We start from the raw sequence: 17,810 nt of genomic DNA, 5'->3' as shown, positions 1-17,810 counted from the left end.
TTGAAGAAGTCCTTGCGTGGAATTTCACTGTTGACAGGTGGAAAGCAAAGAAAAATGAAAAATTCAGGGTGCATCTCCTGGCTTCTCCATCCAGATTCAGATCATATTGAGGACTTGACCTGGCAGCTTCCAGCACTGGGGAGCTGCAACAGGCAAGTTCAGATTCTTGCAGTTGGAGTGGTGTTGGGACTGACTCACCTGGTAGTTGGCAGCTGTCCTCTCCGGGTCATGCACGGTCGGCTGGAGGCATCCAGAAGAGTGTGTCTGTGTGTGTATCTCCCAAATTCCCCAGTTCAGGGTGTTTCCTGTGCACTGGAGCCCCTTGCAAACCTCCAGGGAGTAGCTCACAAGTAACCTGCCTTTCCCTAGGCGTTTGTGTGCCATGTGAACGTAATGGAATGAGTCAAGAGCTGGACTGTGACCTCTCCTTACGGTCTTTCAGATTACACTTAGCACTGCTTGAGCAGGTTAAGTCCCTCACTGACAGCATCGTGGTATAGAGATTGACTAAGAAATGGAGCCCTGGCTCCAGCTACACAACAGTTTCAGCAGCCATAGCTGGTTGATCCAGCTATCAAGTGGCTTCAAGTGGGACTTCAAGTGAGTAAGGACAAACGGAGGAAACATGCTGACATTTTTATTAGCAGAGGAAAAAACCGTTCTGGATTGTTATCTCGAATTATTTGGCTCAAACTTCCCACCTGCGATGCTGGTTCTTCTCAGCCCCGTGACGTTTTGTTTCTTAGAATCCCCAGTTCCTGCCTGCAGATGATGTCACAAGCGAACACAAGTTTCTGTGGGTCTGGATACCGTGGGGCCGGGGATGACAAAGCACCCAGGGGCCGGCGGCTGGCCCTGAGGCCGGCAGGCAGCCTGGCACCTGCGGCCCTGCCGACACACGCTTATTTCAGCCCGGCCGGGAGGGAGCGCGATGCAGTCCTTCCCGTGCCCGCCCCCCGCGGCAGGGCCTTGCGGGGCCGGGCGGCGAAGGGGCCGGGCCCAGTGGCGGGGCGGGGCCGGGCCGCCGCTCCCGGTGCCGTCACAAGCGGGCGGGCGCCGGTGCGCGTCGGGCTGCCGGGAGCTGGTGAGGGTGTGGGGCCGGCGGCGGCGGCAGCTGTGGCGAACCGGGGCTGCGGAGGTAAGCGGGGAGAGCCGGGCGGGCTCCGGGAGCGGCCAGGGGCTGCACCGCCGCTGTGTGAGGCAGGCGCCAGAGGGAGAAGGTGGATCGCCGGGGCTGGTGCGGCTGAGGCGGGAGGCGCCGCTGACAGCTCCGGGTAAGGGGGGGCGGCCGTTGGCCTCTCCTCGGCGCCTGCCGCCGCTGGGAGCGCCTCGCCCCCATCTTGGGGAGGCCTGGCACCCCGTGTTTGCTTCGTGCCACGGCTTCGGTCATCGCTGTGGTCCTCTGCGGCGCGGTGCTGCGTGTGACGGCGTTGCAGGGTACGCTGGTACGCGGTTATCGTTGGTCAGGGTTCGTACTGGGAGTCCGCGGGAGAGTAGGTGAGCTGTGCCGGGCTGCCGTGTGTGAGTAAGGGCGTTCGAACAGCTGTCTCGGGAAGAGATGCCAGAGTGAGGCGTCAACAAAAATGGTGAGGTTGCTTTTAATTTTGATTTCCTGTGAAGATCTGCTGAGAGAGCTGGGGTTGTTCAGCCTGGAGAAGGCTCCTGAGGCACCTTCCTTTCTAGCAGCCTTCCAGTACCTAAAGGGAGCCTACAAGAAATACGGAGGGACTTTTTACAAGGGCACAGGACAAGGGGGAATGGATTTAAACTGACGGAGGGGAGGTCTTGATTAGATATTAAAAAGAAGTTCTTTAATGTGAGGGTGGTGAGGCATTGGAACAGGTTGCCCAGAAAAGCTATGGCTTCCCCATCCCTGGCAGTGTTCAAGGCCAGGTTGGATGGGGCTTTGAGCAACCTGGTCTGGTGGAAGGTGGCCCTGCCTGTGGCCAGGGATGACCTTAAAGGTCCTTTCCAACCCAAGCCATTTTGTGACTGTATTTTACGAGGGTGCTTGGAAGCTCAAGTGTGTTCCTATTTTCAGGTATTTTTATGAGATCTGTGCTTTTTTGATATTCACCTGGATGCTTTTTTCACAGCTTTCTGCTGTGACATGGGTTTGTTGAGCAGCGGGCTGCCAGTCCCTGTGTCCCCAGGATATTCATGGTGGGCCACACTTGTTGCAGTACTAGAGTTACCCCAAGGCAAGGTAGTGTGGTTGCAAGTAGCCGAAAGTAGTGCTCTGCCACTTCACAGCCCAGTGCTTCACACTGGTGCCCAAAAGGAGGCATGGAAATTGCAGGAGGCACCATCCTGAGGTGGGACTGTCCATTCAGGGTTGGTAGCAGGAGTTGGAAAAAGGGAAAATCAGGAAAATGAGAGTGTCTGTTGGCAGTTGTCTGGTGACACGTAGTGCTCTTTACTGAGCTCCGCTTTTTCATCAGTAATGCCATCGTTTGGGGAGCAGGAGCTGAAAAGCTGAACTTTGTGAGCAGAGAGTGCAGTGCAGAGCAACAGGATATTGAAGAACATTTAACCTCCCTCCCTTAATTTATTCCAGACCAGCCTTTTTGATTCCTTTCACAATGTAGAGAAGCCTTAAAAGGAAGCAGATTGTGTGTTTAGTTTGGTGCATATTTCAGATTTTTGCTCATTTATGAAGCTAGAATATGGTTGTGAATATATATAGAGTCCTTTTCAGTATTGATGCGCCATCATCCGTTTCAAATGGCTTTGATTGAGCGGTGTAAGAATGAAGGTGCAGCTTTTTCCCAATGCCATGTTTTTCCCTGTACAATGGGTAAAGTCAGTATATGCTGGTCGAAGCTCAGGATGGGCTGCATGGACAGGATAAGGACTTTTGCCTGAACCATCAGGCACCATGTTGACAATTGCTCTCCAGCTGCAGGCCAATATCATTCTTTCCTTAGAAGTCTGTGTTATCGAGCTTGTCTGCATTGGCAGTAGAGAGCTATCTGGGAAGGTCCTGCTGTGTTACTTTTTAAGCAACATCAGCAGAGTCTCTTCTGTGTTTGTATGCTCTCAAACCTTAAAGGAAGGGGGATGAGATAGGACAACACTGCTGTCCTGGGAAACAAGGTAATTTTTCCCCTTGACAACCACTGATTGCTTAATGCTTTTTTCAAAAGATCCTAAAGCTTTTCCTGCTTCTGAAGGTTTTAATTCAATGGGCTACCTTGCTTCTAGGAACTCAGAGAATGCAGTATCTTATCATAGAATCAGAGAATGGTTTTGGTTGGAAAGGGCTTTAAGATCATCCACTTCCAACTCCCTGCCATGGGCAGGGGCACCTTCCACTAGACCAGGTTGCTCAAAGCCCCATCCAGCCTGGCCTTGAACGCTGCCAGGAATGGGGAAGCCACAACTTCCTGAGTAGCGTGTTCCATCCAGTGCCTCACCACCCTCACAGTGAAGATTCTCTTCCTTACATCTTGCAATTTTTTTTTCACAAGTCTCTCTGACTTTCAGTGCAAGTGGGGAAGGGAACATGTATTTTTGGCAAGACCCTGAAGTTCAGTGTTCTTGAATGTTAGAAGTTCTGACACGTTCCAGACTTTAGGGTGGATGTGACCTTCTTTATGCACTGCTCCCTGCTGGCTGTACCAAGTTGTTAGCAAATCATGGTGTCAGTGCTGTTTTCAAGTATCTGTATCTAGGCTGCATGCATTTTCCTTGATAGATGACAAGTTTGCCTGTGATTTAATTTATTTTTAATAAGCTAGTTTTAACTTAATTGATAGTGGGTGGTAGCTCGTAGGGAGGCATGGCAAAACAAAGAACCCTGGCAAAGTGTGGCAAAAAAGCCATGTGATCTTCAGAGGGTGTTGGGCTCTATTACAGGAGACAGTGATTCCTGCAGAAACTTACTTGCTTCTGTGTCGCTTGCTGTCAGCTGACACAAAAGGCTGTACCCTTTCTAGGGTAGTAGAACTTTCGGTCTGAAGATCTCAGATACACTCAAGGTTGAACATCCTCAGCTGTCTCTTAGACCTGTTCAAGTCCAGTCTGGTTGTGCAGATCTTGTATTAAACAGAAGCAGTTCTCCCTGAGGAGTGAAATGACTGCAGTGGCTGCTCTGTTTCCTGTATGTTCTGGGATTCTTAATCTCCATACTATTGTATCAAAATTAATAAGGAAAATAAGAAGGCCAATGAGCTCCTTGCTTCTTGTTTTCTTGTTGACATTTAATTCAGGCTTCTGGCATGTGCTTTGTTACAGCAAATTTTAATTACCTAGTTGCTAGTATATAAGATGGACCTTTAGAATAGAAGAATACGCCTTGGCCCCCCTGTGTAGATTACTTTGTTGAAAAAACTTCCCTGTTTCTCACCTGGGTCTGGAGAGCAATTGCCTTGCTTGGAGATGGAGTTTGAAACCTCAATCCGTTGTCCTTAGAGAGAGGATCGAATAACACAGGCAGCATAGCTCAGAGCTCCATCTTATGCATTCTTTGCTTCTGCTTGTCACTTCCCTTCCTGTTTCTTTTCTGACAAACTGAATTTCCTCTCTATTGTTGGATTATCTACCTAAATCTGAAACAGACATCCTTTGCAGAAACGTCGTTAGAAAATATAGTTTACCTTGGAAGAAGAAACCTTTGGGGTGTGTCTACCTCATCCACATCTGTCAGGCACATAGGCATAGCCTCATATGTGTTTAAATCACACCTATTCCTGCTTAGCCAATATGGTAAACTCTTTACTGTAGATGAAGTTGATTCTTTGGCTTTCACATAGAGGGAGGATTTTACCTTTCCAGCTTCACTGCCACTTCCTGCTGCCACTGCTCTCCTTCCTTTGCTTCCCATGTGGTCTGCTTACTGTGAGGGAAGTGTTGCCACATAGTGGAAGCGTGTGAGGCAAACCCAAAAAACAACCAAGGCAGAGCTGACTGAGAATGAAGCGTAGACGAGTGAAGTAAGGAAGATAACAGGGACATTTGTAAATTAAGGCCGTGACTGAGAGGAGGATGTGTGTCTCAGCTGCACAGAGTAGGGTCATATATAGCCCGCTTCTGTAGTTTGTATGGCAGGCAGTAAGCGAGGTGTGTATGAGATAGTGGAAGGCAGACACTGCAGCCCTCACTGGCAGTTCTTGCTGTATTTTCCCTGGTTCAGAGACTGGGGTTAATGACGTTGCGTCAGCCAGCACAGGTGAACATTGTGCTTCTGCTTCTGTCAGCCTGTTGAGCCAGCCGTGTTTCTGTGTCTTGCAGAGGAAAGGGAGGTGCCAGCACTGCAGAAATATGTTAGCACTTCTTGAAAACAACATTTGAAAGCTGCAGTGAAGTGTGTTCCCTCAGCAAGGCTATTCCTGGCCATATGTAATTCTATTGAGTGTGAATTTCTTGAATTTATGATATCTTTTTTTTTCCAACTGTGCAAATCAATAGTAAACAGGAAAATTGAATTACCAAGGTATGTCCTAACTTAGCTAAAAGCATCTTGATGAAATATGAAAATACGTAGCTTCCCCCCCTAATCTCCAGGCAAGTTGAAATCTCAATTTTAGGTGAAGGTGGCTTTGTGCAGGTACTTTGTGCAGTACTTGACCAAGGACTTCTCTGCAGCCGATGTTATGAATGTGCATCTGTATTCACTAAAAGTACTTGTTGAGATATCACTAAGACCTTGTATGAAATCAGCAGGAGATTTTGAAAAAGACATGGACATGGACATTCTTGAGCTGTTACATGTAGACATGGCCCACTGGTGAACGTATAACAACCCATCTTGTTTGTGGCCTATTCTGTCATGCTAACAGAGAAGTCTGTTGTATGAGAGATGATGCTCTCTAAATACAGATATGTTCTCCCAGTTTGTTGGAGGCAGAACAGATTTTGTGGAGGAGATAACTGAGTGAGGTGAAAGCGAGTAGCATGGGAGAGAAGCAGTGTGGATATAGAGGGGGAAAGTGAAGGGAAAAGAGTTGGAAGGATGAGAGAGTAGATGGCCCATACAGGAAGGGAGAGAGATAGCAATGGAAGACTATATCTGGTGTGGTTCTGATCTATGTTTTGTAGCATTGGCAGAAGAGCACTTTAAAGTTGTAGTTTCTGCAAAGGAAAACTCCAACCGGAGGTGTTCTGAACCTGTGGCTCCAGCTGGGGTCTGCTCTGGGAGAATGCAAGCAGAGGGGCTAGGCTTCAGAGCTGGGATTCCCTGGTAGGTGCATCCTGAACATGAGCATATAGGAAGCAAGTGGGGCTGTGGTACTCTGAATGAACAGCACCTCTGATGCTGCTAACTCCCATTACTAGATAAAATGCTTTAGAGAAGTTGGGGTCATCTGCTTGCACAAGCATGGCTAGTTTCATCTTGCTTAAGAAACTAGAACATTTTACTACTCAGCTAAACTTATACAAGAATAATTCTTTCAACCATATGACTATTTACAGGAAGCATATATATTCAGATGTTGCAAGTCTTTAGATACAGCATACCTCAATTCCTTGGGGCAGTTTGTAGCCAAGGTAACCTTCCTGCAGTGTAGCAAACCATACAGAATTCTACAGCTAAAATCAGTGCCTGCAAATGCTTCTGTACCTTCCTTTTTTACAAGACTAAGAAGTCCAGATTAACTTTGTGCTTGAATAGCTGCTTTACCTGGTGGGACCCTGCTGCATCACTGAGTTTTTGGTAACTTCCAGCTACAGAAGCATGTACAAGTGCAATGAACTGTGTTTAGAAAAAAATTATGCCTGGAATTTCTCCTTGTGATGAGGACAACTAGGACAAGTCTCTAAGGTAGAAATTAGGGCTAACAGTGGAGGCACAGATGATACTGGATTTGCTGAGAATTTATTTTTCCACTCATTCTCTGTCATTATACCTATTGTGTTACAGGAAGGGCAGTGCTGATCTTGCTGCTAGAGTTAGGCATTGGATCTTTCTGTAATTCTAGTTTGTGTTTGTTTCAAGCCTTAACTCTTGGCACTCTGAAACTTGGATTTCGGCTTTAGAAGAATTTTCCAAGAATTGTTTGTCTTTAAGAATTATAATAAGACTTCAGAATTAAATTGCATTCTATTAAGTGTCTTAAAATACTTGCTGGCTTGGAGTCTCCACTGTTCTTTTTTTCCAGTGTTTTTTCTACATTTTCTCTGTAATGACCGTTGTTAAAGGAATAGTTTTTCATAGTTGGGGATTTTTTTTTCACTGTTGCTTAGAATAAAGTAGTTATCAATAGACCCTCTAAAGATTTCCCCCCCACTCTCTCTTATCACACCTGGATTTCTCTGTACGTCTTGCTGCGTTTTGTCTTGCCACCAACAGTTCTTTTGATCCTGTAGCTACATTTTACATTCAGTAGGCTGGAAGTTCCTACCTCCCACAGCAGGGCAGGTGGAACGAAATGTGTGCCTGCGATTCAGCAACTGCAGTGCAAAGTTCAGTGGCTTAATTTAAGATGTGGGTTTGACATTTCTGAAGAGTGGTCACTTGATCTTGTCCATTGACTTTGCTTGGGAGGCTGTAAACGTGAACAGCAGTGTGGTAATATCTTCAGTCACAAGAGCTACTTGGTGAGCTCTGCGTGCCATTTTTCTGTTCTATTTTAGCCATAAAGTGATAAGTATTAGTGTGTTGTTAATTCTGCTAGCAGCTCTGTAAATATGAGAATATATAGAATATTACAGCATTTGTTAAAAAAAAAAAAAAAGAAAAAAGCTGCTTGTGTATTATCTTGTGGAAGATACTACATATGAAACGTAAAATCTGGCATAAGTCTCCCTGTCCAGGTCCAGAAGTCCGTAGAGCATTTCTCAGGTGCCTTCTAAGTATGGACATTGTCTGCACAAGAGCATTATATTGTGGGTACCTTATCTCTTCCTCTTTTTATGGGTGACTTTTTTAAGTTCAAAATTGTGCAGTATCACACAGACAGATACAGCGACAATTAATATGAGACCAGTAGATAATAATATCAGTAGAAAAGTAATGTATGTCTAGCCACGGTTAAAAGTGTTATCACAGCTGAAAGCTAGGAGGTAGTGTTGCGTGGTATTTAACATCCTGTGGACCCATGAGCTTGCTATGCTGTCCAGTTGCCTACTTCTAGCAATGAGGATGAACATGATTTTTGAGGTTTTCTAGTGATCATAACTTCCGCTCCCTAAGTGTGAGTAGATTGTGCATCCTCATTTCTGGGATTGGGAGAAGTATTCGTCACTGTCGGTTTCTGTGCTGAGAGGAGTGCTGTCCTGTACAAACAAGACGGTTATAGGCATGAGGACAACTTTTTAAACCACAAATGACCTACACTGCTGGCAAAATAGCTGTCTTAAAAGAGCAATCTATGTAACCACAGTTTTGCCTCATGAATTCCAATTACACTAAATCTTTAGTTAGATGATCTACTTTCCTCTGTTGTATTTAATGCAGAGGAGGGGCCTAATCTGGGGATGAACTGGGCAGTAAAGGACGTCAGTGAGTGTAAGTTTTATTTGTTGCAGTGATTGGAAGTTGTACAGCAATCAAAGCAGGGGATTGAGGGAAGAGGAGTACAAGATTGTTTTCTAATTGAGAGCTGCGTCCTCCCAGAGGCCTGAGACACAAATGTACCACTCGCCACAGTTGCTGTGTGGTGCAAGGCAAGTCTTTAAAAATTGTCCTTTTGCCAGTGGTCTGTACAGTATTTCTGAGGTTTGGGTTTCTAGTAGAAACTAGATCTTAAATCAAGCTAAACCCTCTCAGCTATTTCTGCATATATTCTGTAAGACTGTGTACTTCTGAAGTTGAATCTTGGATGCCTTCAGTCTGACAGCCCAAGCCTGTTGATGCTTTATTCTTTCTGCAGAAGGTTGGGTCTCCCTTGAAGTCTGTGTCCAGTGTCTCTCCTATTCCCACAGCTGGTTCCAGCCTCTTTGCACCAGCTTAAGTTGCCTCCCTATGTTTTCATCCTTGTGTTACTTGTCCAGTCTCTCTGGTCTGTCCATACCTGTCTGCTCCCCAGATCTTTATTGCAATGATTCCTCCCAGCCAAGTAATTTCTTACCTTATTTCTACTCCCAGGGCTAAGTCCTGGTCTTCTGACAACTTAATTTTTTTTAAGCCAATTTTGTTAGTATTGCCTTTCAAATCTATTAGTTCTCCTCCTGCTCCTTCAGTTTGGCCATTTCCCCCCATGCTTTTGAATTTGCTATTTACTGGAGGCTTGTCTGACAGATACTGATTATGTTGGACCAGTTCAATGTTCAGCCAAACTGATGTTCAGTGATTATTAAAAGGAACTCATTTTCTAAATCCCTTGGGCTGGAGCTGTGAATCTGCCTGTAGAACAATGTATGCGCAAGCAGGTTACCTGTAGAACTGAAGAGTGTTCAGGTTTATGGCATTTTTGGAGATTTTAATTGTGAGTGAATCTCTAGTGGAGCTGTGTTTACTGTGACTTTTTAAAGGATTAGGATAGAAAGACTGCCAGGTTTTGTTGTTTTTCAAATTCATGCAAAATATTTCAAATTCATGCAAAATATTTCAAGTTCATGCAGACCTTTAGCCTTTTACTCTTGGCAGTAGCTGACTTCCAGCTGAAACTAGTGACTATTCTTTAAAAAATCAGTCTGAGCCAAAGGCTCAATGTGAAAAGTTTCTGGGCACACATTTTGGGAATACGTAAGCAACTGAGAACAGAATCTGTTGGATGCTTGACTCTGTTGAACAGCTATAGTTGTGGGTAGTGATGCTGCTGGTCCCATCTTTTGACTGCTTCTCTCTTGCTGAAGGATTAGTAAGTGTTTTACACGCTGTTCATTCACTTCATGTGAACCTATGTATCTTAGCTATTGTGCAGTGGCACAACAGCTTACTGTTTGTCATGCAATGGCACATAAGAGGTTTCTAAAACAATGTGAGACTAGTGATGGCATGTAAATGACTGGTCTGTTAAAAAATTGAGTAAATCTTGTGTAGCAAGGACCTGCTTTTAATGTAAACAGAGACTTTCCTACTCTTCCCCTTTTGGTAAGAATGGTGGAAATGTTGTAGTGCATCTTTGCTTGAATGTATGCTAAAACTATTCCTCTACCCAGACAATGTACCTTTTCCAAACTCCTGCGAGGAAGCATTTGTTGAACACTAACTCAAAATGTATGGGTGCTGCCATCGAAGTTGTTTGCATTACTTAGGGTTTATTTTTTTTCATCAAGTAATAGATTTAATTTTACCAAGAAAGCTACATATGCTGTGATTGAGTCATTCCTTTTTGGCAAGATCAGATTACCAAGGAATAGTTGGTTTTTTTTCCAGTTAGTTTGACCCAATCTATATTTTAGTAAAATTACCCTTTACAGGGAGTGTCAGTAAGAACTGTATTTCTGCGATGGCTTTCTACTATGTATTTCTACTAATGGCTACAGTAGCAGGGCCTGAGGCTCAGGCTTCCAACATGAGCTGTAGGTTTACTGCTTCACTTCAGCTAGAGACGGATATGGAACAAGTCTTGTTAATTCTACATCGGGTTCTCATGTGGCTTTCTATCTTTGTGATTTCTGCGTCATGATGTCTGAAATGTTCTCTACTTAATATATTAGTGGTAGGTTACAGTTCCGTGTTCCCATGAGTCTTTCCAGCTGGAAGCAAGCAATCTGCTGCGACCAGAAGGTTATATATACTCTATAAAAAGAGAGTACAGCAAAATAGAGTCAGTCAAAAAATCTGTGTGAAAGCTCCTATAGTGAGTGAATCTATAATGAGAGTTTTGGATGTGTGAGCTCTATTCAATTTTGAGAACACTTGAGACTAACTTCCTAATTAATATATTGAATGAACATGCCTACATAAAATATTTAGCAGTTCTGTTGTATAGCATAACTAGCCCAGTTACAATAGAGCAATAAATGTCAAAGTGCTGTCAGAAAGTGGGAACTTCAGCACCCTGCAGGCTTGGATGTGAATTTAGCAGTTGTATTAAAATCTCATAGGTAAGATGAGCATACTGCTAAAAATGGACTGGTAAGATGTAAATAAAGCCATTAGAAGTCATCATAGGCTCACTCTTGGCTGTTTGCATATGCAGTGTGCTACTTTTCAGTGAGTGTATAGTACCTGTTACTTCTCAGTAGGATAATACTGCCCTGGGAGAGGAGATGCTGGTGGAGTTGAGGGTTCTGCTTGCTACGTAGAAGCAGCTTGGCAATTAGACTAACTGCTAAGCAGAGGGAGACTTTGACAGCTACCTGAAAAACTCTGCTCTTCAGTCCAAGCAGAAAACAGGTACATAAGGAGACAATTAGTGGGAACGAATTGTGAGGATCAGTGTTATTCCGGTGAGATTTTACTTCCTAGGAAGAGCAGTAAAAACTTCTAGTGTTTTGTTACGTAAATGTCATGTCTCACGTAGAGGTTTCAGGGGCTGTTCCTGGTATAGGAATGGAATTCTTTATTTCTGTGGTTCTCATGTTGCCTCCTTACTCTGTTTCTCTGACAGGACAAAAGCATCTTTTTCTCCTGGCTTCCCTTGCCTCTGAATTAACTCAGGGTACTGCAGCTCAGGAAGTAACATGTTAGTTCTTACTCTTGGAACAGCAGAGTGCTGTTGTATTAATACCTTGCTGCAGCAGTCCAGGGTTGCTCTGAACATCTTCTGCCTAGCTTTGGAGTGTGAAAATCTTCAGAATCTGTTTGTTTCTGGGATAGCTGCTGCTGTGTGAGAAAGGAAAGGTAAATAACATAGTCCTTTCCACTGACACATGTATATGAACAGAGTAGCTTGTCCCAGGGGTTATCACTGAACCTGTTTTCCCTGCATCTGACAGGTAGGAGCTGGAGAGAGACATACTGGGTACAGTAGTTCTGTAAGGGTGTTCCTGAGGGCTTTCAGTCTGAGGGCAGAAATTTATTTTCCTGTGACTGTACCATTTTGACCTCCCATTTCCTACTTCCAAATCTGTAAATCTACATTTGTGACAGGCACCTGGTTGCCTTTATGGTTAAAGTTGATAGGAAGGGAAGGCGAACAGTTCTTTGAAAGTGGTCGTGAGAATTTAGTGGAACATTCTTTTAAAAGAAGCCATGGTGGTAATGTCATAAGTAAAATTAGGTCATGAGTAATTCTCCCTTGAAGAAAGGCAGTTGTGAGGCCTACCTTTTACATGCACGAGTTAGAAAAGGGTGTCAAGGAATATATGCAGCAGTAGTATTGTCAACTTTGGGCATTTGGAAATTGCAGGGAGCTTTCAGAATTGTGAGGGTTGCTCAAATAATCCTTGCCATAGCCTTCACATTTGGCTCCCAGCTTTGCGAGCTTTTAAGTAGCTCCCAATCTTGATGGTCCCTGTTCAGTAATACTGAGTAAATAAAACAGCATGCTGTGTGGTCACCTTATATTCTGCTCTTCCTGAAAATCCCTGTGTTTTTAAATTTTTTGTGCCTGGGAATGGGTTTGAAGACCTAATGTATCCTGCCCTCCTTACAAGTTTACTTGTAAGGCATGTTTGCAGGCTCTATTCTGATATAATAAGGTGAAGGGTTTTGTCTTTCTTATGTATAACACCTGAGACTTTCAAGAAAAGGCTGAGGATTGTGAGGCTTTGGTAAAATACTTGGAAGGACCAGTGACTCTGAAAGGAATAATTGTTGAAGGTTCTAGGAAGTTGTTGTATTTCTAGTTTTCTCTGGGGCCCTTCACAGTGGTTATGAGGTTGGGCAAACCCCACTTTTATATGGACTTCTAAGTATGTCTGGACTTGTGTAATTTTATGTGGTTCATTGTCTTATGATTCATGGCACAAAATTATGCACAGGATGACAGTGTGATGCCAACATGAATGTATCTATATGTATTGCATCTACCTGGAACTTTAAGAAAGTGAAGAATTAACCTGCTACTGAGATTTATAAATCAGAGCTTACAACAGTCTAATTTAAACTGTAACATCTAAGAATTGGAGGAGGCAAAAACTGGTAAAAATCCATCTATATTGCTCCTTTGTTTGGTTTATTGTTTAGCAGCTAGGTTGGAGAGCCCATGAAGATACGCCTCTAGGGAGAGTAATGCTGTGTGGTTCTGGAAGGAGGAAAGCTTCATCTCACTTAAAAAAAGTGTCAACAGCTCAGGGAATAAGGAAGAAAATTTCAGTCTTAGTTTCGTAAGTAGAAGGAAATAGGGATTTTTTTCAATGTGCCATTTTTCCCCATTACTGCGGTTGCTCTTGCAATTTAGGGTTAGACTAGAATTGTGACCATTGGAAACCATGAGGTGAAGCCATGAAGATTGCAAGTGATATAGCTGAACAGAAGGGGTACTTGCAGAACACAAGTTCAGAGGCATGAGTCTGTGAAACTTTGACAGGATTAAGAAAAAACATGGGGACAGTCTCTTCTCCCAAGTAACAAATGACAGGACAAGAGGTAATGGTTGTGAGCTGTGCCAGGGGAGGTTTAGATTGAGTACTAGGAAAAATTTCTTCACCAAAAGAGTGATGAGGTATTGAAACAGGCTGCCCATGGAAATGGTCAAATTGCTGTCCCTGGAAGTCCTAAAAAAGCATGTCGATGAGGCCCTCAGTGACATGGTTTAGTGGTGGACTTGGCAGTCCTTGGGTAATGATTGGACTTGTTGATCTTGAAGGTCTTTTCCAACCTAGCTGATTACATGATTTTATGAATGGGTTCTAAGCAAACAGACATTAAAAACCTTGATATTAATTTGTGCAGAAAATAGGGAAACTGTAATTTATCTGTCATTATTTTTATGATGTAGTTGGTGGGGAAGGAGATAATGAAAGACCCTCCAGAATTATGATTGATGATCGTTAGAGCATAACTTAGGAGAACTGAAAGAAGCAAGACGGACGGACGGGGGGGGGGGGAAGAAAATGAAGAGGAAGGGGAACCCAAATACAAAACAAAAACCAAGGAAGGGGAACTGTGAACTCAGAGGGGACTGAGGCCAAGTAGAATTTGTAAATGATGAGAATCTGCTGTACCTTCAGAATTGGCCTCCTAAAGCATAACAGGAATAAAGAAACCCTGAAAGTGAGGCTTGAGGTTTCCACATTGACTACAGATACCTGAATCAAAGAAAACTGTTTCTGTCTGCATGAGCTGCAATTAACAGTATTTCACTTTGTATGGTTATCCTAAAATACTTTTTCAGATGCTTTTAGTGACAATGATTACTAATACAAAAACTTCTTTAATGGTTATACTGTGGGTAGAAAGAAATATGCAAATGTGTTAGTTTCCAGAGGGGAAGAAAGGTGACTTAAACGTAAACTGTGGTTGGCTCAATTGACTGTCTTCAAGGAGCCATTGACACTGAGGAAATGGCTCGTTATCCTGTCATTGGTATTCCACCATTGTGATCTCATCCTTCCCATTTCCATCAGCTGCAGGATACTTGCCAGTTTTTTTCTCTTGTGGCCCTAATTAACAGCTTTTTACTTTTGACTGGATGCTTGATTAGGGTATTTTTTTTAAGGTGAGTTTCTCTTGGTTGGTGTGTATTGAAGCTGGAACTTTGCTGCATTTCTAACATGTTGGCTTGTAGTCCCGTCAGCTCTGAGTACCATGGCCTATAGGATGTAAAGAGTTTTCTGATTCTTATAGAATCCAAATTAAGACAGTGACATGAGTAAGAAAACAACTCTATCTTCTAGACTAGGCAGCGTGAGAGTTGGTTCAGGGCAGAAGACAGCCTCTGCCTCTGAAGAGCTGCTTCCTGTCTTTACTGAAGCTTAAGCCTTCCCAGGCTGTCAAATGGAGGTCAGCCCCCTTCCCCATCTGGTGGCCTGCCTCCCTGTTTACTTTGGAACAGCTGTTGGACACTTTTAGAAGGTGAGTGGGCATGTGTTGAGAAAGTTCAGTTAACAGGGTTACATGCATTGCACAGGTGGGTAACGGTAGGGAAACGGGATGATATAATCAGGATACATTTGTGTGTTCCTTTTTTGTTACATGTGGTTGGGAGTAATCTGGGTATTGATCTGGTTTTCTTCTAAATGACATGTTGCATGAGGCTGAGTAAGGTAATGGGGAGGTAGCTGAAAGTTGAAAAGGAAGATAAAGTTTTGTTTCTTTTTTATGGTTGGGTAGTTTTGTTTTGTTGGTTTTTATATGGCTTTGGGCATTCGTTTGAATTAGTGAAAATCTGTGTGAGAGGAAAGCAACTGCACCTGACTATGTATATAGCATGTACTCATATTTACCAAAATACCAGCATGGTTAATAACACTTCTCTTCCTGTGACAGCCCAGCTAAAGACGTTTTCTGTGTTGCCCTTCAGGCACATGCCCTGTTCTGGTACCTTTGACACAAGAAATTCTGCCATATGCTCTCCAGACCTGATATTCTGGCCCAGCGTGCTTCAGATGCTCAAAAAAGCCCTTTCCCAGAGACCTTCTGCCACATTCACATTTGAATGTGGTACTTTGGTAGTGATGCGTGTAACATTGCGTTTATTGAATGCTGAATTCCCCTGCAACATTCAGCATTTGGTTCTAGCAAGGGTGGAAATGAGGGCAGAATTTACACTCAAGAAAAGAGTTCCTGACGGTAATGGCTAGTGTGGAAATCCTTGAAATGACATACATGATAAGCAAGGTTTGTAAGATGAGTAGTAAGGGAGCGATCTCCTCTCTGGAGAACAGGAGGTGCATAAAGATGGAGTGGGACGTTTGCTATGTCCCTATGAAGATGACTTTTACTGGAGTATGTGGTGGTGATGGTGGGCATGATGATGGGAACATGCAACACATTGGAAGGCTTTGGAAATGCAATACTATCATTTGTTTGCACTGTCAGGATGACTGGCCTACTTTCCTCTGAAAAGGATTTGCTGACAACTGTGTGAAAATCTTGCAAATGAAGGCATAGCCCCACACAGCAGCAGTAGTCCCTACCTGTCAGAGCTGGAGTTTCTCTCTGCCTTCTGCATGAATCTGAAATCTGTTGCTGGCAGCCGTTGGACCTCACGGCTTTATCTGAATTTCCATATTCAGAGCACAGGATACTGGCTTTCAGATGAAAGTTCTCTAGTAAAGTCACAGAAAATCTGCTGCTGTCTGCACCTTCACTTTGCTGATGCCACAGCTTTTAATGTTGTGCTCTTCATTAACTTAATATCCTGCTTCTATTTCTTGGTGCCAGAAGAGCGCTTGAAGCAATGTGGTTTTGTTCTTGTCGTTGGAGTACTGATTTCAGGCAAATTCACAAGGAAGGAGGAAGTCTGCGGGAGAAACATTGTTGCAGTTTCATAACCCATTTAAATAATTATTGCTTTAAGGTGTTACGTATCAAAATAAATTGTCTGTATTTTCAGTAGAGATCTTGGTTTTCATCTTGTTTTATAAAACCAAAATATTCTTATATTAACGTGTGCAACACTTGAGATGATATTGCACAGTGTCTATTTTTAATACTAGAGTTCTAGCCTCTCTAGATCGCGGTATTTGCTTAATCATACTATGTGGGATCTTCTTCTTTTCCCACCCATCTTTTTTGCCCACAGTTCAAATGGCTGGCTGTATATATATTATTTGGATGCCTCAGCATGAAATTTTGCAGATGGCCAGCCAGTCTTAATATATATGAAGCTGTGATCACAGTTTTCTAAACAGTGCCAGAGATGCTGAATTATGTTTGCAGTATTGCCAAATCTCTTTAATCAGTCTTGACTGAAAAATGATGGCATAAGTCCCAGATTAGTAGTGGTGCTTCACTGAGTCATTAGCAGTGGTTGTCTAGATCTGATTGTACGAGATAATTTTTACAGATGTAAATGGACCAGTGCAGGGCAAAAGGGGAACTGTTTACTGTCTACCTAAGCTATGCTATAGCTTAGGTGGAGCCATTTTTAGGTTTTGGGGCATGTATGAGAAGAAATTTCTTGCATAATTTGCTCAGTACTTTGTAGCTGGGTCCTAGAATGTCACATGCTCTGCTGAAAATAACTTATAACTGTTTTTTCCTGTTATTGCATCAGCAATTTAGCTTCTGGGACTGAGAAACAAGCCTTGACCCAACATCTGGGTGAGGTGGTAATTGCTTAACAGTAGGGTCCTGCTAACACCAGCTGAACAAGGCAACCTGCCTGGCAGGGAAGGAGCGCACAGGCCTGGATTATGTGTGCATATACGTTTTAGTTGTAGGGGTCAGTACTGTGGACCTTCTTCCCTGTCCTTTGCTGAGAATAGGAGGGGAAGGGCAAAGGCTGTTTGTGCATTGGAGGATACTGCCTTCTCTGAGTGGAGAGCCCCCCTTGGTCATTCACAGCATGAACAGGTTAACAGGGCAATAGTAAAGATCCTGGATACTAAACCAAAGTAAAAATGTTATCCACAAGGACTTTCAAACTTGCCGTATTATCTCCATAACGAGCGTCTTGAGGGACGACGTTGTTTTTAGGCTGGTTGTTAATTGCGTAAGAGGATTGTACATTGCATAGGCTTTTGTGCCAGCTCTGACGCAATCCTTGTGAGCCCAAAGGTGTTTGTGGAAGTCTTTTTTTCTTTTGTTTGTAGGTTTGAACTGCTGAAAGTTGTGTTTTCACAGCTAGGGAGTATTAAGTGTATGAAGTTTGAGCAACAGCAGCATATTTTCCTTGACACTGCAGGTCTTGAACTGGAAGACCTGTTTTAAATGAAAAAAGATGTCTATAGAGAAAAAAGGCCTTTTTGTTTGGATCACCTTGGTTTCATACAAACATTTAAAAGATCATTTTTCAAAGCTCCTGTCCAGAAATATGTCTTAAATACACAGGCTTGACTGAGCAAAGTGATTACAGTTTTTCCTTTATTCAGACAAAGAGCTTTTTTTGAAGAACACGAGGGACTTGTCTTCCACTTGGATTGAATGC

General features: G+C 43.4%; 1 protein-coding gene across 3 annotated transcripts in view; it reads left to right on the top strand.

The window, feature by feature from the left end:
• Positions 1-1,101: 1,101 nt before the first annotated feature.
• Positions 1,102-17,810, top strand: part of INPP4A (inositol polyphosphate-4-phosphatase type I A) — a 122,267-nt gene continuing 105,558 nt past the window's right edge. Inside the window, exon 1 of one of the 3 annotated variants that reach the window (XM_061377904.1) lies at positions 1,102-1,138. The gene's annotated coding sequence lies outside the window, so the exon portion shown is untranslated. Of the gene's footprint in view, positions 1,139-1,232; positions 1,587-17,810 lie in introns of those variants that run through there. The other 2 variants (XM_061377908.1, XM_061377905.1) reach the window with 2 other exon arrangements.

Source organism: Neopsephotus bourkii, unplaced genomic scaffold (assembly GCF_033783945.1).
Source record: "Neopsephotus bourkii isolate Nb327-2 ecotype Australia unplaced genomic scaffold, CSIRO-AGI_Nbou_v1 NB_1760, whole genome shotgun sequence".
In the NCBI taxonomy this organism is placed as follows: Eukaryota; Metazoa; Chordata; class Aves; order Psittaciformes; family Psittacidae; genus Neopsephotus; species Neopsephotus bourkii.
This window is presented reverse-complemented; position numbering and strand designations above follow the sequence as displayed.